The following is a 21,303-nucleotide window of genomic DNA, read 5'->3' as shown; positions in this document are numbered from 1 at the left end:
CCTCGATTTGAATCATGACTGCCACTTAATGTGGTGGGACACTGTCCAAACTATTTGCCATTTCTATGCCTCAGCCTCTCTCTTTGTGAAATTGAGGCACTGTTAGCACAGCTGGCACTCAGCATAGCACCCGCAGGTATCCGGTTCTCAAGGCCCTAGCAGATCACTACTGTTTCACTAAAAGGCAACTTTGTGTTCCTTCCATCACATCAAAGAGGAGATTGTCTCCTGGGCCTTTTTATAAACATTTCCTTAAGATATCACTGGATGTGCTGTGAAAAAGTTTCTATCATCAGAAGTTTGGAAAATGTTGCATATCACATACATGCTCTTTTGAAGCTTTACAGCACATATTTGCACATCAAAGCTTCTATATGCTCCATTATAAACAACTTCTACTTATTTACCCAGAATTTCTTAAACTCATTTATACATGAAACACCTTTCTTTATGACCCATCTGTTAATATTCCGTGTAACTATTTTCACCTGTCATCATTCCTATTAAGTCCTTTTAAGGCCAGAGAGAAAGTCAAGAGGTACTATTGTACAGATAATCCAACACTATATAAAAGGGGGATATCATTTACCATTGCAAAATTAATCAAGAGAGGAAGTACAAATAGTGATAAAAAGCTACTGGTGTCAGGAAACATTTCTCAAATAAGCTCACAAAGCAAGAGTGACATAAATACATTATCTGTAGGTAGCATAGAATATATCGAAAATACTGAAACCGGTCAGGGGAGAGCACAAGACAGGCTGCTGTTTTTCATTGTTTGATTAACTGTAGGCTAGTTGAATTACTAGAACAAAAAAGAGTGTCAGATAAAAAATGAATAGTGTTTTTAGTATACCTCTAGTACACTACTTGAGACATGAGAATTCATGTCTACTTGAGAATTCCTTATAAAACCTGATTTTAAAAAAATGTTAATATACTAGCTGGATAAAAATTGCAAATACAAAAAAAAAAAAAAACCTTTGAATACAGAAAAGTGTTCAGACTAGGTGAACACTAGATTCAACCAACCCTAGAACCATTGAAAAAGGAATATCTGGGGACATTCCTTTACCCTCCAAGCCTCCGGAATTCTAATAGCAAACGGAGCAGTGGTGAATCGCTGCTAGCCAGCTGGAACGTCATGCACTGCTTTCACTTGCTCCCTTTCTATTTTGTGTTTGACTTACTAGTCTTCTCCCCCTTTTCCCTTCTCACATTTCACGCCACCCTGCAATTCTTCATTGCAGTGTAAGATTAAAAAGAAATTAGTAAGCCCAAGGCAACTGGCTGATCATTGAATTCAACTACTGTGCCATCTAGACAATAGTATGACTACTTTTCCTCCCAGCAACACCACATATGCCTGCTCTTTTATGGCATTTGTTAGCAAAAAGATCCTGAAAATCACTAGTAATCCTAAGATAACAAGAATTTCAAGATTCAATAAGCTTTCAAAATGGGATCCAGATGTATTCTTTAAGCCCTTTTAAATCACAAAGCAAGGCAAGGTGGCCTGACTGACTGATTAAATGATTATTTCTGCCTGGATTTAATTTCTGGCTCTTTTGGGAATTCATCTGTGGTCTAGAGTAAAGCATTAGTCTTTTACTCAGAAATCTGAATTTGGCTTCTCTTAGGTTTACATGTGTAGCACTCATTAGAGATGAATTCTTGTCTATTAAAACTCAGCTCAGAAATCACCTCATTTCTGAACCCAATTTTCCCCTCTCCTTCCTCAGACACTTTTACACAAAATTGCTCTTAAGTTCACATACACACCTTTGTGCCTACACCTCCTAGGTTGAACTACAATCTGTGTCACAGTCTATACCCATTCTACTTACTAAAGGGTTCATTTTTAGACGCACAAAGGGTGTGTATAATCCTCTTCCTTTGCATATGGGCAGGACTTGCGCTTAAGGAGGGTTATTGTCCCATGGATCAGGTTACTTTATATGACAAAGATGAGGGAATAATATAATGTTCTATAATGTTCTATAAGATTTTCAGAGCAGGTGGCAGGGACACTGCGCTACAGGGGTTCTTGATTTTGGTCCACTGTGATTGATTTTGAACTTCTGATCTCCAGAACAATAAAATAACAACAAAATAACAGATTTGTGTTATTTTAAGCCACTGGCTGTGTGGTAATTTATTTCCATAGCAATAGAGATTTCAACCCCTGCCCCATTCTACATGATTTTGGTGACTATTAATCATGTACTTTTCCACTCTTTCTTCTTCTTCAAAGAAAAGACATAACCCACATTTTCTAGACCAAGATCAGAATGGAAGACAGTTGGATCAAAATCATGCCAGTGCATCCCCCAGGATATCTTAAATGAATTTCAACACTTGAGACCCCTGTATGTCTATCCTTCCCAATGTTGACTGGTTACCTCTGAGCCAGTTAGAATGCTAGTAAATGCCATTTGGTGTGGGCTTGGGGGTTTAAACCAGTCAAATGCTATTTCTTTTGCCTACAATCAAAATACCCTACCAGCTATCATTTAGTGAGAACTTATTTTCTTCTCCCCCAAATATTCTCTTCAGTTGACTTTGCATTTGAGGTATTATGCTTTGTCTGTAATTAGGTTTTAACTCTATGATAACTCTTTATATTTCAACTCTTTACAACAACTCTTACAATCATTCTAGAATTATTTATTTTTAGTACCATTTCACTGAAGGGAAACAGACATAAAGTGTTAATGTGCCCAATGTCACATGGCTATTTTGTGGATCTTGTTCTTACAAGTCCACACACCCAGTGACCAAGTTATATTGTTTTCAGATAGGTGATGTCTGCCAAATAAAGATGGAAGAGGCATTTCTCACAGAGGGAAGGAAGACCCCAAAGTTAAGGGCAAGGAGGAGGCTATGCATATAACCGTTACAGAGATAAAAGCTAAAGGAGGAGAGTATTTTAAGAGGGGAGGAAAATTGCTGACTAGAGGAACTAATCAATCAACCAGTGTTGGTTGTTCCTTCCAATTACTGTGTTTTGTGCTGTGATGTTTGGACAAATATCAAGCGAAAGAATTAAGAGAACAAAAGACATGGTTCCTGTTCCCTTGGTCTTAGTAATCTAGCTCTGATGATAAGATCAGTGACCAATGGGCTCTTTGGAGGATTACAAGAGATAATACAAGGAAATCTCTTAGTAAGGTGTTTGGAAATAATGAGGCTAAGTAAATATTTAGTCTAATTCCAGTTTTTTTTTAAGATTTATTTATTTACTTACTTACTTAGTTACTTATACAAGCACTGGGTACAGTCAGAAGCGCGGGAGGGTGAGAGAATTCACCAGAGCCAGAGCGGGGAGCAGAGCAGGCAGAAGGACCAAAGTACACTGCTGAGGGGAGCAGCGGGTGACAGAAGAGGTGTACGCGCCATGCAGGACCCTCCTCTGGTGGCTGGGGAGCAGCCGGGGATCGAACCAGAGCTGCAGAGGCTGTGGGCAGCTTTGCAACCCAGCGCTCAACCGCTGCGCCACCGGGGAGGCCCCTAATTCCAGTTTTGATCAGCCCTTCATCAGGGATAAATTCTTTGCTTAGACATGGTAATGCCTCCACCTGAGATTTACCTTCCTCCTCTGGCTTCCAGCACTAGTGCGTTTCCTGTACACCTGTCTGAAGGTAATCTTACTTTCCTCCTCCTTCATTTTCTTAGAGGGCTTTCACTTTGGGTTCCAACATATCACCAGTAATGCTTGTTGGATAATGTGGCAGGATGGAGTTTTCTCCTCCTACCTCATCCTCATTCCCTGGTCAGAAGTCCATTTTTGATGAGAAGGAACAACTATGGGCATAATAATGCATGAGCTGTATATTTAGCAATATTAGCCTATGAAAGGTTGACTATTCTCAGTGTTTCCTTTTGAGGTTGGATTATTTCAACCTAATGTCCTCCAGATGGAAGGAAGGGTCTAAAACCCTCCCCTCCAGGATCATCTAGGAAAAGTCGTTAGTCTGGGGCAGGAGCCTAAGGGAGGAGATGAGGTCTGGGGAAGGCACAGAGATAGAAAAATCAGAAGAGATACAGGGGAGAACTGACAGTGGATTAGGATGTGAACCAAGAAGTAATGAGAGAGGAGCCAGTACATTTCTTCATTACTTTAATGGATATTTCTAGCCAATGACTACATTTGAGGAAATGTGTTCATGGGACAATTCTCCTGACTTCAACGATCTCAAATGACAGTGAAAACATGGACAATGCACTAGTGAATGGTGGAACAACTAGAAAATGTTGGAGAGTAGTAAGTCATAAAACAGAGAGAAAAGAGGGTGATACACTGGAGAGCACCTGGGGGTGAATGAGACAGGGATTCATCACAGGACACCAACACAACCTGGAGCTGGGACCTTCCATTTAACTAGTATGGCTGTCCTAGACACTGGAATCCAGGTTTAGCTGGGCCTTTATTTAGAATCATATCACTCTCCAATGTGTCCCTTCAGAAAGCGTTCTTGGTGCATTGCCTTAACCTCCCCCTCCTCCAGTGATCCGTTAAGGATCTTATTAAGGTTAAACACCTTGTATGGACCAGTGATGATACTGCAGCTCAAGTCATCATCTGTACTTCTAGACCCTTTTTTAAAAAAGTTTTATTTATTCATGCATACAAGAACCGGGGTTCAGGCCAGATGTGCGGGAGAGGATTCACCAGAGACAGAGCAGGGGACAGAATAGGTGACTGACGAAATACACTGCTGAGGGGAGCAGCGGGCGAGACAGGAGACCTTCATCATGTCAGCGTGTATTAGGAAACAGGTCAGACTGAGAACCTGAAGCTGTGTGGGGTTCCCCCTCTTGTGCACAGCCCTGTCCTTCTGGGAGCTCCATGAGAACCTGGAGAGACCTAAGGGTTCTCGCCCCTTGTCCTCTGCCCCGTGGCCACACGGGGGCGCTGCGGCGCTGTCCTAGTCTGGCAGCCAGGGGAGAGGCTGGGTGTGTGTGACTCAGGCTGAGAGGGTGAGCTGGGGCTGAGCATCACTAGGGGAGCCGGTGAGATGCCCTGTGAGCAACCCTGGCACCAGGCTGGGGTGGGGGCAGTGAGGAGAGGAGGCTCTGGAGCTGCCATCTTCTCTCCCCACAGCCTCTCTCTGAGCCCCTTGATGACAACACCCTGGAGACTGCAAAGCAGATGCTTTTCCCTTCAACTCCCTGTTACTTTCATGAGGCCTATTTTTTTTTTTTTAATTGAAGCAACACTGATTTACAGTACTGTGTGTGATTTAGGGGAATAATTTCACATCTCTTCGATGTGAAATTACCAAAGCAGATACGTTTCTCTTCCACTCCCTGTCCCTTTGCTGAGGGCTGTTTTTCAAATTGCAGTAACATTGATTTACAATTCATGTAGGGAACAGGCTCCCATCTCTTCAGAGGTAGTGACCACACCACCCCTCCACCCCAGTGCCCAGAGTCCTTTTCCAGATCCACTGTGCCCCCCACACTCTGCTCTCACCCTCCCTCCTGGACAGAGAGGCAGGGACCTGCTGTCTGGGTCCCTCAGGCCTCGCTCCTGCCACCTTCTGCAATGACAGTAAAGGTTTGTGGTTCTACTTTCTATTTCCTTGGCATATCCTTTCACCCTTTCACTTTTAAACTACATTTGTTTGTATAGAAAGTCTTTCTAACACACACAGAATACAAATCTCCTTGATATTATCCAATCTGAGAATTGCAGGCTTTTTTTGAATTTTATATAATTCTTACATCATTTTTCATTTTTGCATAGTGTATGCATTTTTATTTTGGTTATATTCCCACACAATTCCCACCCCCCTTATTCTGACCCTAATCCCTCTTCTCCTCCCCCTGCCCCCCACTGTAGTGTGTCTCTGGTCTAGAGGTGCTTATTGATTTTGATTTTTACTTTATTGCAATTAGTCTTTTTCCTGGTCCCTTATTTTGGTTTTCTAAATTCCTGCTATGAGTGAGACCATCCGGTATTTTTCTTTTTCTTTCTGGCTTATTTCGCTGAGCATGATCCCTTCTAGCTCTATCCATGTTGCTGCAAATGGCATGAGTTTATCCTTTCTGATTGCTGAGTAATATTCCGTGGTGTATATGTACCACACCTCCAGTCTTCTTTCCTCATCTCAATCCACGTCTTCCTCCTGTTCCTTAGCTTCTCATCCCTGCTCAGCCCCACATTTCCTTGGGTGGGGCGGTAACCTGGAACCTCTCTTTTCTACGGATAGCACATTGGTCCTGCCCCTATGGAAAACAAATGAAGTTTCCTCAAAATATTCAAAATAGACCTGACCCATGGTCAAGCATTCCATTCCTTGGTATTTATCCAAAGAATGTAAAATGCTAATTCAAAGGAATATGCGCCTCCTATGGTCACTGCAGCACTGTCTGCCATAACCAAGCAATGGAGACTACCTAAGTGCCCAACGGCAGGTGAGGGGATAAAGAACACAAACCGTATACACAATGGAATACTACTCAGTCATGAAAAAGAAAAATACTGACTTTGCAACAAGGATAGATATGGATGGGATTATGCTAAGTAAAATAAGTTTGAAGGAGAAAGTTAAATACTGGATGATTTCATTCATATGTGGAATATAAAGAAACAAAGCAGGCACAGGTGAAACTAAACCAAAACAAACTCTAGAAATATGACAGTGGAATTGAAGGTATGGAGTGGGGTAAGAGCAGGAAACAAGGTAGGAAAAGGGCCCAGTGAACTATGGTGAAGACTGTGGGTGCCCTTATGGTAGGCGTGATGTGGTAACAAACATCTGAAGAGGGGTGACCCTGGGCCTCTGAACACATACGGTGTGTAAAGCAATGTTACCTCAACTGAGTAGTACAATGAGGGGAAAAAGAAACGAAAAAAGAAAATTGTCTCCTCCAGCAGTCACTGACCTCAGGACTTTGCCTTCGCCTCCTCACTGTCACGCAGGCTTAGGGGCTGGTTTCCCACAAGGTCAGAGGCAGGAGGTGCAGGGACTCCTGGGGCTGCTCAGACCCTGCTGAATAGAGACACTGCAGAGAGGGCGGCTCTGAGGGGACCAGAGACAGAGGGTCAGAGTAACCCCAGTGCTGAGTGAGGGTCTGGTTCCCAAGGAGAGGGGAGTATGTGTGTGTGTGTGTGTGTGTGTAACAAGAATGACAGGATATACAACACAAGATGATGGGAAGACAATTAACATCAAGCCCCAGAATAAATGAATTGAAATCGCACACAGAGTAAAGAGTGTGAGAACAACACCTCAGTAAATGCAGTTCTGTGGAGAAGCAGTTTCCAAGCAGGACTGAAAAGGCGTTGGACCTGAAGAGGCTGAGGTTTAGAACTATCTCATGGTTGGCTTGAGGTGTAAGGAGCTGGGCAGGACCCCTGCTCCAGACCCCTGCTAGGATGTGGTGGTAACTTCACCCCTGACAGCTCCCTCCCCCAGTCGCCAATGTTCCTCTTCAGTCCCCGACGTTCATCTTCTTTGGACTCACCATAGAAAACCCACGGGCCTCAAAATGAGGTTGTTCCATGCGCTTCAGCTACTTTCTCTCTAGACCAGAACTGGAGGGAGCCACACAGGGGGAGGGAGGAATGTGTGTCCCCCACTGGCCTGGCCCAGGGGCAGGATTAGCCCGAGTCACCCCAGTTCCTGAGCTGAGCCTTTGTCCACAGTCCAGGAATGGAGGGGAGATGGAGCAGGGTCTGTTGCGTCAGGCAACATCACACTGATAAAGAAACGGGAGTCGTGGAGCAGGCTACATGATGCAGGATGCTGCGGAAGAGGAAGATCCGGGCCGTTTTTATTGCTAGAATAATCGTACAGCGTCAGTTACGTGGGGTAGGAGGACGAGGAGGAAAGGATGGGTGAAATAAGGAATGTCATCTTGGGCTTTGGGGGCACAGGAGTCTGCTGACCAGATAATTCTTATCTGCTTGATGATCACGTGTTGGAATCGAAACCAGACCCCAGACCCTGGACCATGGGCCTAATCTTATCAACAAGGCGGTCCCCTGGTCAGCTTCTGGGCTCCCTTGTCCCACCTCGTGATGCATCGCCTTCCAGGGAGATCAAGCTTTCTCTCTGGAAAGATTTGAAAGGCACCTTGTAAGGCTTGGCTCCCGTGACTGAGTGACCCGGCAGCTCTGACCTTGTGCAGGAATGCAGAACTGCAGGTCACACAAATGGCACCTGAACAGGCTGCTCAAGTTTAGCGGACCCGCCAGGGTCTCCCTCGGCTCTTAGGGGAAGATGTAATGTTAGAGGGGCGAACTGACGTTTCTTTCTCATTCTGGGGCTCTCCCGTCTCCCCAGCATAACCCTCCACGTGCAGCAGGGAGAGGATGTCAGGTCAAACCCAGGCTGCTTCCCCCACGCCTCTCCCCACTAGTGTTCAGGATGCATCTGCTTGTCCGCATGGCCACGCTGGAGGAGAGCACGGAAAGGTAAGTATCATCATGATATTTGCTACTGGGATTGGAGGTAATTTTTTTTTTTTTTACAATAAAAGATCTTTTATTTGGGTTGTTGCTGTAACAAGGCTGTGCAATTAGAAAAACACCTGGGAGAAGGAGAAAGTGTTGAACTGAGTTTTCATAATACAACCAAAAAAAAAAAAAAGAAAAAAAGTCAACAGTGAAAATAAGAGAAACATTTGCATGAATTATTCAGTTAACCCACGACACCCTGTGAGTTGTCAGATACCATGATCCCAGGGTAACTCATGACTGTGGGGAATGAGACTCAGAAGCTCAGCCCAGGCCGCACATCGGGAGACCCGGGGTTCTGACCACCCAGGGCCCCCTGCTGTGGCAGCTGCAGTGAGGAAGGGTCTCCGAGCTGAGTAGGCTGAGGCCTCAGTGTGGTCACATCCACTGGAAACATCCAGAGTGAGGGTTGGGTCCTCTTAGTGATGGCCACCCACTACCTGCCCAGGCGCCCTTCTACTGACAAGTCAAATTAAAAAACATTCCTCCTGATGTTGCTCTGGTGCTGGAGGCAGGTGAGGTGGGAGAGAAAGTGGAGGTGATGCCAGGCCCTGTGAGCCCTCCCTGCCTGGTGTGGGGAGCAGAGAAGGCAGCTGAGGGTCCAGTTTGAGAAAGGCCTGGGGCACCGTGGGGAGCAGAGACTGGAGAGGGTGAGAGTGTGCGGGGCAGGGAGGAGGCTCCTGCGGTCTGACCAGGGCAGGTGTGGTCACCTCCTCCCTGAGCGTCTCCTCTGCCCTCCCTTGTTCAACTTCCTCACCCACCTTGCAGGACAGTCATGGCCTTGGGGTCACTACTGGACCCCTCCTGGAAGAAGTGACCTGCAGCATCTGCCTGGAGACAGGAGGCCCCTGGGAGCATCTCCTGTGTCCACAGCTTCTGCCAGGCCTGCTCTCAGCTGAGTGACTCTCTGACCCGCCGAGGTCACTGTGTGCTGTCCATGCTGCCAGGAGCCACCACAAGAGGGAACAGCAGGTTCAGTTTTATTCTGGTCAGTTTGTCCTCTGGGAGCAAACTTGCCCAGAGGTCATTTTCCTGCTTTTACATTTAATCTGGATCCCTGCAGCCTGGTGCAAGTGGTGGGGTATGACCAGCTTTGCTGAGGCCCGCTTCAGTAGCAAGCCTTGACAGAAGCCATGGGGAGAGAGGCCCATGGCATTCTAGGCCCAAACTCAGCATGTGGACTGTGGGCCTCCCTGAGCTCTGGCAGCGTTGGCCTGGGCTGTGCTGTGGCAGGTGGGAGACCGGCCTGGTGGCCTGTGATAGAGGGGTGCCTGCTCTGGATGCTCAGGTGAGCATCTGGCCCTGCTGAAGCCCACACCCACTGTGATCCCTGATGCTGGGGGGAGAGGGGACCTTACTGCGTGCAGCCTATGGGCCTGTTTGATGCCCTCTGAGTGACAGCAGCCCGCACTCCAGGGTGAGACTATCTGACCTCAGGCATCTGGACACACTGGCAGGTGTTTCATTTGAGAACACAGTGCCAGAATTGTAATGGACCAAACAGATTCAGGCTCTGACAGGTGTCATTCAAGATATTTTTTGTTTTGTTTGTTTGTTTTAAAAGAGATTTTTATTTTTACTTATGTATGCACACAAGAATGGGGGTTTAGGCCAGAGGTGTCAGGGGTAAGAGGATTCACCAGAGTCAGAGTAGGGAGCAGAACAGGAGGATCTACTGAAATACATTGCTAAGGGGAGCATCGGGCTAGACAGGAGAGGCCTGCTGTGCCACGTGGATTGGCTCCCTGGCCAGGGATCGAACTCATGTTGTAGTGGCTGGCAATAGCTTGATTGTGCTGTGTCTTTAACCCCTGTACCGCCAGGGAGCACCCCACTATTCAAGGTTTTTGAGACCATCCAGGCCTCTAAATGGACCAATCTGATTGGAGCTCCACTGGCACCAACCAAACAGCTGGCATTATAAAGGGGCCAATCAAGCTTGAAAGGTGGCACCCTGAAGAGGATACAAGCCAGAGCAGCAGCCAGCCTGAGCCACTTGATAGACAGCTCCTGGTCAGATTTGTCGGTACTCCTAGAAAGATCTTTGCCAAGCCCTCTGCAGAGTGTGAGACCTTTCCAGACACCTTTCTGAGACCTGATGGCTACACCTGCCTCTGGCCCTGGCTCTAACACCGCCTGCAGAGAACATCGTCAGGCTGTCCCTGGGGTTTCTAAAGGGGCTGTTTGCTGGTGGCTTATGTCCAGCCTCTCTAAGGCTGTTTGCTGTTGGTACAATGGCATCTTGATTAAGATGTAAACTGGCATCTCTGGCACCATTGCCTGCTGGACCAGTGCTGACCAGCACTGCTGACCTGTATCCGGCCTCCTCTGAGAGCTGTCCACCACTTCTCATTCTTTGGCACCATCTCCTGGTGCTGTTGCATTTGACAGTGTCCAGTCCAGGGTCTGGTGCTGTTCGCCTGGCCTTTGGACAGCTGTTGCTGGCTGCTGCAGCATCACCTGAGCAGCCCCACCTGGGATCACCTCCTGCTGCCACCGGGAGTTGGATCCTGCTCCACTGCTGACCTGTTGTCACCAGCTCCAGGCTGTCATAGCACAGCTTGTATGAGTAGCCTTTGTTTCGGACCACTGGACACTGAGGACACTGTCTGAGGTAGGATGGATGGCCGTTTCTGGGCTTAGACACTCCTTCCTTGTTTGCAGTCTCCCCTTTTTAATAAACCCTGTTGCTTTTACATCCTGAGCCTGAGTGTTGTCTTGCAAGTGTGAATACGTGGATGAGGACCCAGAGACAGTGACTGTCCCCAACATTGCCCTGTTTTAACATAACCTGAGAGTGGAACTGGTGACTGTCCCGCTGCAGGTGTGGTGTCCTGCGCCCACCTGACCCCCCCTTCTCTGTTCTGTCTTGAGAAAGTGACAAGTGAAGCTGCAAAAATTCATGCCTCGTCCTCCCTGGTGGCATAAGGGGTTAAGCACAGCACTGTGAAGCCATCCACAGACTCTGAAGCGTGAGTTAGATCCCAGGCCAGGGAGCAGCCCACATGGTGCAGCAGACTTCGCCTGTCTCACCCACTGTTCCCCTCAGCAGTGGATTTCAGTCAGTCTGCCTGTCCTGCTCCCCACTGCCTCTGGTGAATCCTCTTACCCCCCACACCTCTGCCCTGTATCCCAGTTCTTATAAGCATGAATAAATAAATCTTGGGCCTCCCAGTGGCACAAGGGCTTAAGATGCAACCTATGAAGCTGTCCGCAGTCTCTGCAGCACGAGTTCAATCCCTGGCCATGGAGATACCCACATGGCGCAGCAGACCTCTCCTGACTTGCCCACTGCTCCCCTCAGCAATGTATTTCAGTCACTCTGCCTGTTCTGTTCCCGCTGTCTCTGGTGAGCCCTCTCACCCCCACCTCTGTTCTGTACCCCAGTTCTTGTATGCATAAACACATAAATTTAAAAATAATTAAATAGGGCCTCCCCGGTGGCGCAGCGGTTGAGCGCTGGGTTGCGAAGCTGCCTGCGGCCTCTGCGGCGCCGGTTCAATCCCCGGTTGCTCCCCGGCCTCCCGAAGAGGGTCCCACATGGCGCGCAGACCTCTCCTGCCGCCCGCTGCTCCCCTCAGCAGTGTACTTCGGTCCTTCTGCCTGCTCTGCTCCCTGCTCTGGCTCTGGTGAATTCTCTCACCCTCCCACGCTTCTGACTGTACCCAGTGCATGTATAAACAAACAAACAAATAAATAAATAAAAAACATGCCTCTATAAAAAAAAAATTAAAAAAAAAAAAAAAAATAAAAATAAAAATAATTAAATAAATCTTAAAAACAAAATCCATGCCTGCCAGAGTGTTAGGATTTGAGCTAAAAAGAACTTCAAATTCATTCTTATTTTCTAGATGAGGGTAAATAATGAAAAGAGCATCAGGCCAGTGATGGCAGAACCTAGACACAGCAGGTACCCCGACTCCCTGTCCTTGTTCATGCCCTGACGCCTGAGGGAGGACAGAGGCTGAGGGTCCGGAGAGGAGCTGGACACTCCCCTCCTTCTGCTCGGCCCTCATGGAAAAAGCAGGAGCCAAATGGTGAGAAAAGTTCAGGCCACGGGAAGCTGTATGTCTGTCTCCCATGACCAGTCCTTGCCCGGGGAGGGCTGTGCGCTAGGAGATGTGACCATAAGGCTGTGAGCCCTGATGACAACATCATCTAGGAGGGGGACCATGCAGCAGAGGGTTCCTGTTTCTCCCCAAACACTTCAAACCTTCTCACTGAAAGGATGTTGATATAGAGGGAAAATGAGGAATCAAGTTTAAAGCAAAAGGATACTTATGAGTCCGGGGTACTGAGGCGATACAATACATCATTATTGAAGCGACATGGAGGATTTCAGGACAGACGCCCGGTGGACACGCACAGGTGCAAGAGGAAGTTCTGCAGGTGCAGCCTGTGAGCACACGTGTGAGGACCTATGTAGGGTCAGAGACACGTGAAAGAGACAGAGATGTGGGTGAGAGACCCAGGGGAGCCTGACAATGGCAGCTGTTATCTTGATGTGGATTTGACATTGCTCTTGTCCTTCCAGACTTGCCTGGCCCCTCCTGCCCCTGTCCCATGGGTCACCAGTAGGTGCCATAGATTGTGGCAGGCTTTTGGGCCTCAGTGGTTCTGCTTGGAGCCAAGCCTGTTTGGCTGGACATTTACCCATGAGGGGACGGGTAGCTTTGGGTGCTTAATTGGGAATTATTTATCTATGTTCTTTCTCTTCTCTTTCCCTATTGCACACTAATTCTCTATTGCACACACATTGTGTTCAAGTTCTTTTCTAACAAAGATGTTATGCGTTAGATTTTGTCTTTAGGCAGCTGATGCAGATCCCATGTAGAGTGTACAGGTTTGAGGGCCCCTGGGAACCTCTCATTCAGACCGCTAACAGGACCAGACTTCATCCTCATGTGCCAGAGTTCCTTTCCCTCCACACCCTTCAACGGGTCATTCTCACAGGTGTGAGGTGGTAACTCATTGTGGTTTTAATTGGCATTTTCCTGACAGCACATGATGATAAACATGTATCCATGTACCTGTTGGCCACATGTGTGTCTTCTTTAGAAAAGTACCTATTTAGCTTCTCTGCCCCTGTTTTGATTGGGTTGTTTCCTTGTTTTGGAGTTCTTTGTAGATCTTGGATAGTAACTCCTTGTTGGATTGATGATGTGCAAATATTTTCTCTGACTCTATATTGTCTTTTCATTTTAATGATAGTTTGCTTCACTATGTAGAAGCTTTTTAGTCCCATGTGATTCCATTGGGTTTTTGGTTTTTTTTTGCTTTTGTTTCATTGGGGCACAGAAGACATTATGGGCAGTGAAAATACTCTGATGGACACAGGTCATTGTACATTTGTCCAACAACACCCACAGAACGGACAACACCAGAGTGAACCCAAAGGGAAACCATGAGTTTGGCGACTGTGATGTGCGGGTCCATCACTGGTAACACACGTGCCAGTCTGGTCTTAACACGTGATTTGGTCGTGATGTGTGAGGAGTGTTATAAATTGAGTAATGTAGTGTAATTTACTTTTGAAAGCATATTTCATGCACATACAAGAACATTTAAATAACACTCAAGGACACACATAGGTAAGTCACCCCCCCCAACACCCAGTCAGCTAGGACATCTGCTCAAAGCCAGTTAGTGATTTATCATTTCTCTTCTTAAAAAAAAAAAAAAATATATATATATATATATATATATATATATATATATATATATATATCTCCAAGCTTCTGTCTGGACAACAATGCTTGTTTTCCTGTCAGTACAGGAGTTCAGGACACAGAGTGGGGGAAACATTTGCAAATCATGAATCTGATCAAGGACTGTATCTAGAATTTACAAAATAACGCTTAAAACTCAATGAGCAGAGAGAAATAACACAATTTTAAAAGGGACAAAAACAGTGTTGTAAATGAGTGGTGCCTCATTTGAAAAATGGACAAAAGACTTTAACAGACACGTCACCAAGAAGAGACACAGACGACAAGGAAGAACATGAACAGATGCTCAGCATCACAGGGCACTAGGGAAAGACAAAGGGAACAACAGTGACACCATCACACCTGGTAGGGGCTGAAAAATGCAAACCCTGCACAGGTGCTGCCCAGGATGTGGACAACAGGAGCCTCAACACTGCCTGCAGGAATGCTAAAGGGTGCGGTCACTGTCAAAGATCTTTGACAGTTTCTTTGAAAACCCAAAAACCTGACATACAGCCCAGCGATCACTGCCCCAGCTAGTTACCCAAATATTTTGAAAACACATTTGGGGGCCTCCCTGGAGGCACAAGTGGTTAAGACGCAACCTATGAAGCTGTGTGCAGTTGGGGAGGTGACACACATGGCACAGCAGACCTCTCTTGACTCGTCCACTGCTCCCTCAAGCAGTGTATTTCAGTTAGCTGCCTGTTCTGCCCCCCCACTCTGTCTCTGGTGAATCCTCTCAACCCCCTCATCCCTGGCCTGTACCCCAGTTCTTGTATGCATGAATAAATAAATCTTTAAAAAAATGAAAACTTATATTAAAAAAACTCTGCATGCATGTAAATGGTTTTTTCTACTTTATTTTTTATTAAGATTTATTTTTTTATATTCCCCATACAATTGCACCCCCCTCATTTTGACCCCAATCCCTCTTCTCCCCTCCCCCCCATAGTGTGTCTCTGGTTTATAGTTGCTTGTTGATTTTGATTTTTTCTTTATTATAGTTATTCTTTTTCCTAGTCCCTTATTTAGGTTTTCTAGATTCCTGCTATGAGTGAGACCATCTGGTATTTTTCTTTTTCTTTCTGGCTTATTTCGCTGAGCATGATCCCTTCCAGCTCCATCCATGTTGCTGCAAACTGCATGTGTTTACCTTTTTCGATTGCTGAGTAATATTCCATGGTGTATATGTACCACATCTTCTTGATCCAGTCATCTATTTTTGGGCATTTGGGTTGTTTCCATAACTTAACTATTGTAAATAGTGCTGCTATAAACTTAGGGGTGCAGGTGCCCTTGAAATGAATGTTTCTGTGTCATTTGGGTCAATGCCTAGGAGTAGAATCATGCATGTAAATGTTTATAGCAGCACACCCGTAAGTGTGAGCTGCCCATAGTGACTTCCTTCCAAAGACAACAGCCTCTAAATAAATGGGAAAAAGAGAAGCTTTTCAGGAAGAAATCTGGGAAAGTGTGCCTTAGCCAGGTGTTGAAGGTTAACACCATCAGTGATGGGTCAGGTGGACATAATGAGCACTGCCGTGGTGAGTGGATGTCCCTGCACCCCTGGAGTCTGCTTCCCCAAACCCACAGTCCCAGTCAAAACACAAAACCTAAATTGAGGGACAATACTCCTGAGCAGTGCTCCTTGACGGAGGCTAAGAGTAGGAAATTTAGGGTGGAGGGGTCACAAGACCTGAAACTGGAGGTGGGGGTAGAAGTGATTAACATAGTCATTAAATCAATTATGGAAATGAAAATCGCTGTGGGCCAACTGCTATAGCAAGTATCAGATGCTACAGGAAGTATAAGGAGGTGCAGACCAGAGGCGGGATACAGGGATGGAGCCACTGCAGAAACTCGCTGCTCCTGACAAATCAGCCTAGTCACACCATAGAAGTAATTAATTTAACAACAGATGACAATTCCACAAAGGAATGAGCCCTCCCAACTAGAACACGACCTCAGTGCCTTTTCTGCCCCAGGAAGACGCAGCTCTGCTCCCAAGGCTCCGCCTGGGGCCTGCAGGCTTCTCCTCACACACCCGCCCTCTCCAAGGGCAGCTCCTCCTGTCTACTGGTGTCTGCACAAGCATCGTCTTCTTTCCTTGTGTGTGTGTGTGTGTGTGTGTCCCCTCACGCCACTGAGAGGAGGACTCTGGTGAAGCTTTTCTTACAGGTGACCCAAGAACCTCCATCTGTGACCCCAACACCTCTCCCGAACATCACAACTCACCAGTGTCAATGTTATAAAAACAAGGAAAGTCTGAGGAACTGTCATCCAGGCAAACTGGATGGGATTATGGAGCATCAAATGGACATTAGCAAAAACTGAAATGAAAGTATGGCATTTAGTTATTATGTCAACATTGCTGCAGTAGTTGTTAAAAAAAAAAAAACTGTACTCGTGTAGGATGTTAACATGGAAATGGTGTGGGAGAAACAAGACGTGTACTGCCTTTGCAACGTTTCTGTAAATCGAACAGTATTCTTTAAATGATATTTTTTAAAATACTCTCAATATTTAATAGGTTATAGAAGGAAATATTTTCTCTTTTTCCATTGGTCCCAGGAATCACCGTCCAGGGACTGGAGAGAGGGGTTCTGAGTAGAAAAGCTGGAAACCTCACACACAGGGCAGGCTCCGGAGTCTCCTCTCCTCTGAGCCCTGCTGCTCTGACTCCTCACAGAGCATCTCACCCCCACGCCGCCGCCCTCCAGGACCCCCAACTCTGCCCACCTCAGCCCCCGCCCCGTCCTGGCTGCTCCACCAGAATCCGGAACAGGCGGCAGCGCCCCCGTGTGGCCACAGGGCTGAGCACAGGAGCCCAGAGCCGCCCTTTCTCCTGCTCAGCCAGGCCCTCCCCAGGCTCCCTGGGCCCCCAGCGGCAGGACAGGGATCTGCTCACAAGGGGGCGCCCAAGTCCAGTGTCAGGTCTGAAGTCCTCAAATTTTCTTGTCCTATGGCCAAAGGACAAAGCAGGTTTCCAGGTCATAACAGCTGATTCCCAGATTATGGGCTGATCTCCCAAATATAGAGTTTCCTTTAGTCTTGGATGGATCCTTGGACTCCAGAATCTCTGTCATTTGTTTCTGCTTCTGCTTCCAGAGGTGAAATCACTTCCACCTGGGAATTAACATTCAATTCTACCCAGGAGCCCAGGTCATCGCCCAAGAAAAGGACAAGGTTCCAGGAAAACGCCAAGACCCGTGGGCCAACCACCCATCCACGTCTTACAGCAGGGGGGAGCAGGAGTGATCAGAGCCGGGGAGAGACACGAGGAGCTGGTGGTGGTGTGTGGTGGATCATTGGTGGAAGGGCCGCACCTAAGAGAAACAATAACTATAGAAAGATGACCCACGCTGTAAGGAAATAAATATACATATTTAAAAAATTTTCCATCCCTGAATGAGGGGAGGTTGAGGAGAGCCCCCAGGGCATGACTAGGAAGACAGGGAGGCTCCTGGAAATGGAGCAGAGGATGAAAATGGGGACTAGGAAAATGGGGCCCAAAAGGAGTGGTGGGGGCACCAGGGAGGGTGGGGCCAGGAAGGGGCAGCATTGGGGACACTGTGAGGGGAAGGTCTGTGTGGGTGACACGGCTCTGGCTGGGGCTGGGAGAGTCTCTGTCTCCCCTGGTGGGACTGCAGAGGGGCTGGTGCTGTAACTGACCAGGGAATCACTTAAGTTCTGGGCCTCTCCTGTCCGTGCAGGGCTGGTGTGACTCAAACACACACACTCAGGCTGATGAAGGAGAGAGAGGAGGAGAGGACAGATGGTTTGGAGGAGGCCCCCATTTCCTGAGCCTCAACATCCTCCCCAACTCCCCAATGCTCGGGTGGCAGGGAGATTCCTGGAATCAAGAGGAGGTGATTCAGGGAATCAAGAGGAGAAAGGCCTGTGTTGCTCTGGAGGGCCAGCCCTGTGGGCTGATTCTGGGGCTCCAGGGCCCCACTCCCTGCAGGCGGGTCAGAGTCAGCCCTGCTTACAGCTCCAGGCTGCTGACAGCCCCTCTGTGCCATGACCCTGCAGACACCGCTCTGGGGATAGTATAAAGAAAAAAGAGTAAAACTAAATGGGAATCTAAAAACGGTAGAACTCATTTTTTAAAATCACATATTTTGAAGGACACTTCAGAGGATGTGGAATCCTTGTCTGACAGCTCATTGCAATCAGGACCTTGACCGTCACGTGAGCCACTCTGGCCTCCACTGTTTCTTGTGAGAAAACAGCCACTGATCACTTTATCGCCTGAATATTTTACTGGTTTGTACCAAATCTCTTCCTCCTTTGCACCTAAAACAAAGATCTGGCGTCTCCACAGTCTCTGAGGGGGAGGCGGCAGGAGGGGCCTCCCTCAGAGGCTCCAGCTCTGGGTCCCACGAGGCTGCGATGGGGACGAGATGTTGGCGGATCTGAACGGCCGTGATCAGCGTGGAAGGACCTGCCTCAGAGCTCATGCATGTGGCTCCTGGAGAAAACCCTCAGGTCCTTGTCCTGGGGGCATCCCCTTAGCTGAGGGACCACCGTGTGCAGGGAGTCACCCCAGAGAGGGACCAGGAGGGGAGCCCGGGCGGGAAGTCTCAGCCCCTGTGAGCCTGACTCTGCACGTCCCTTCTGCTTCATTCTCCTCACAAGGAAGAGCCAGAGAGTCAGACACACTCACAGCGGGGAGTTGTCTCCCCTCATGTTTATCACCGAATTGGTGGAAAATCAAAAATCAACACAGAAGACCTTCTGGGCACTCATTATTTCCATTCTGCCCACATGAAAAATAAGCTGCCTCCCACCCAAGGCCCCCCAAAGTCTCTCCCATCACAGAAGCAGCGTAATGTCAGCATCTCATCACGTGACTCAGGACCATGCAGAGGAAGTTCCTTGAGAGCATCTGTGCAGTGAAGCCGTCTGTGCTCAGCTCCTCGTGGGCTGAGGCAGTTTCCTGCCCCACAAGCCCTGGATGTGGATACAGTGGAGGACAGACACAGGGCAACTTGTAGACCCATTTCTTAATATGGTTCTAAAGCCACTTAATTGAGATATAACTTACGACCATCAAGTCACTAGCTGAGGCTCACCTCTCATGTCCTTCCTGTAAGTAATGAGCAGGGCGACCCCCTCTGTCCTTGCTCACCGGGCACCAGCCAGCCCCCCACAGGCTGTTCCCTCCATGGGACCCTCACCCCATCACTCCTCCCCAGGGCTTTGCTCCCATCCCACCATCTACACTGACCCTCTTAATGGACACAGGAACCTCCACATCCCTCCCTCCCCTGCTGCCCGACCTGCTCCCTGCCTGACCTCCTCTCAGCCCCTCTACAGCTGGGGGTGATACAGTTACAAGTGACTAGTCTCTTGGACAGGTATTAACAAGGTTGTCTTTCCCCTATGTCCCTACAGGTTTGTCTTTGATGGGCATTAGCAAGACTAAGAGTTTGTCTTCCCCCCATTTGTTGCAATTTCCCCCTTGTTTGAGAGATTTATCTTGATGACTCATCTCCCAGATGAATGTTCCTGCATTTCCTTTTTTTTTTCATTTTATTTTTTTCCTTTTTTTTTTTAAAGATTTATTTATTAATGCATACCAGAACTGGGGTACAGGCCAGAGGTACGGGGGAAGGGGTGGTGAGAGGATTCACCAGAGACAGAGCGGGGAGCAGAACAGGCAGACTGATGAAATACGCTGCTGAGGGGAGCAGCGCACGAGACAGGAGAGGTCTGCTGTGCCATGTGGGACCCTCACCCGCCGGCTGGGATCGAACTGGCGCTGCAGAGGCTGCAGACAGCTTCACAGCGCTGTGCTCAACCACCTGCGCCATAAGGGGAGTCCCGGGGTATTTATTTTTTTTTTAATAATACTCCAAGCCCTCACTGTTCCTTCTCTTCCGTGCTGCCACCTTTCAACCGCAATAGCAACCCTGTGCTGTCTGGTTCTGTGTAGAAACGGGATGTCGTGGAGATGACCCACTCCCCACACTGCCTGGTTCCCCTCCCCCTCCCTGGTCATGGCCACTCATGGAGGCAGGACTAGTAAGGGACCTTCTATTACAAAGGAAAAGCACAACAATTAAAAGAAAACTGTGTATATATGTCTCTGGTGAAGCCTCTCACCCTCCTGCGCATCTGGCCTGTACCCCAGTTCTTGTATAAATAAATAAATAAATAAATAAATAAATAAATAAATCTTTATAAAAAAATACCCCAATATTCCTCTTGCTGCTGGAGATGGGGGCACCCAGAGGAGGAGAACAGAACTGAGCACAAAACAGTCATAATTCCCTTCTGGGGGGAACGGAACGTGGTCTGCTTAAACCCAAGAGGGATCAGATCAAAGGTGGTTTGGGAAGGCCAGATCTGTCAGGGATGGAGGTTGGAAGAAGTTCTGGGGGTGGGGGGGCTTTTGGCAACTAGGTAGAGGCATTGTCCTCCCCCTGCGGGGATTCCCTAGTCCCTCTGGTCTGGCAGGAAGGGGGCAGCCTGCAACCCCTGTGGGCAGGTCTGGGGAAGCCAGATGCTTTAGGCAGGGGTTGGAAGGGGCTTGCCCTCCAGGGAGATGACACGCTACCCCCAGCTTCTCTGCCAGGGTAGAGTTTTTTTTTTTTTTTTAAATTATGCATACAAGAGCTAGGGTGCAGGCCAGAGGTGTGGGGTGGGGAGTGAGAGGATTCACCAGAGACAGAGTGGGGAGCAGAACAGGCAGACTGAAATACACTGCTGAGGGGAGCAGCGGGCGAGACAGGAGAGGTCTGCTGCGCCATGTGGGTAACTCCCTGGCCAGGGATCGAACTCGTGCTGCAGTGGCTGCAGATAGCTTCATACTGCGGAGACATAACCCCTTACACCACCAGGGAGGCCCCAGCAGTTTGTAATTCATACTTGATCCATGTCAGCTTCTCCTTGGAGCTGGCAGAGATGATTTTGCGCTTAAGGGTGCACACTCAGGGGCCCAAAAGATAAGCATCAAGGCCTCCTTCTTGCTCTCCTTGGTCTGTTAGGTTGCGTCATGGAGGGCACAGTCCTGGTCTGGCAGTATCTTGACAAAGATTCATGGCCTGGCCCAAATCAGCTACCAGGATTTCTCTGCCCTCCGGGATGATGTTCTTCTTGTCCTCACTTGGGCAGAAGAGC

General features: G+C 47.9%; 1 pseudogene across 1 annotated transcript in view; it reads left to right on the top strand.

The window, feature by feature from the left end:
- Window positions 1–20,763, top strand: part of LOC311188286 (patr class I histocompatibility antigen, A-5 alpha chain-like) — a 124,995-nt pseudogene extending 104,232 nt beyond the window's left edge. The window contains exon 5 of the transcript in view: window positions 20,759–20,763. The product of the transcript in view is annotated as a patr class I histocompatibility antigen, A-5 alpha chain-like (transcript). The remainder of the gene's footprint in view (window positions 1–20,758) is intronic.
- Window positions 20,764–21,303: the final 540 nt, after the last annotated feature.

Source organism: Talpa europaea (genome assembly GCF_964194135.1).
Source record: "Talpa europaea genome assembly, chromosome: 2".
Lineage (NCBI taxonomy): Eukaryota > Metazoa > Chordata > Mammalia > Eulipotyphla > Talpidae > Talpa > Talpa europaea.
The sequence above is the reverse complement of the archived record's forward strand: the minus strand, read 5'-3'. Positions and strand labels throughout refer to the sequence as shown.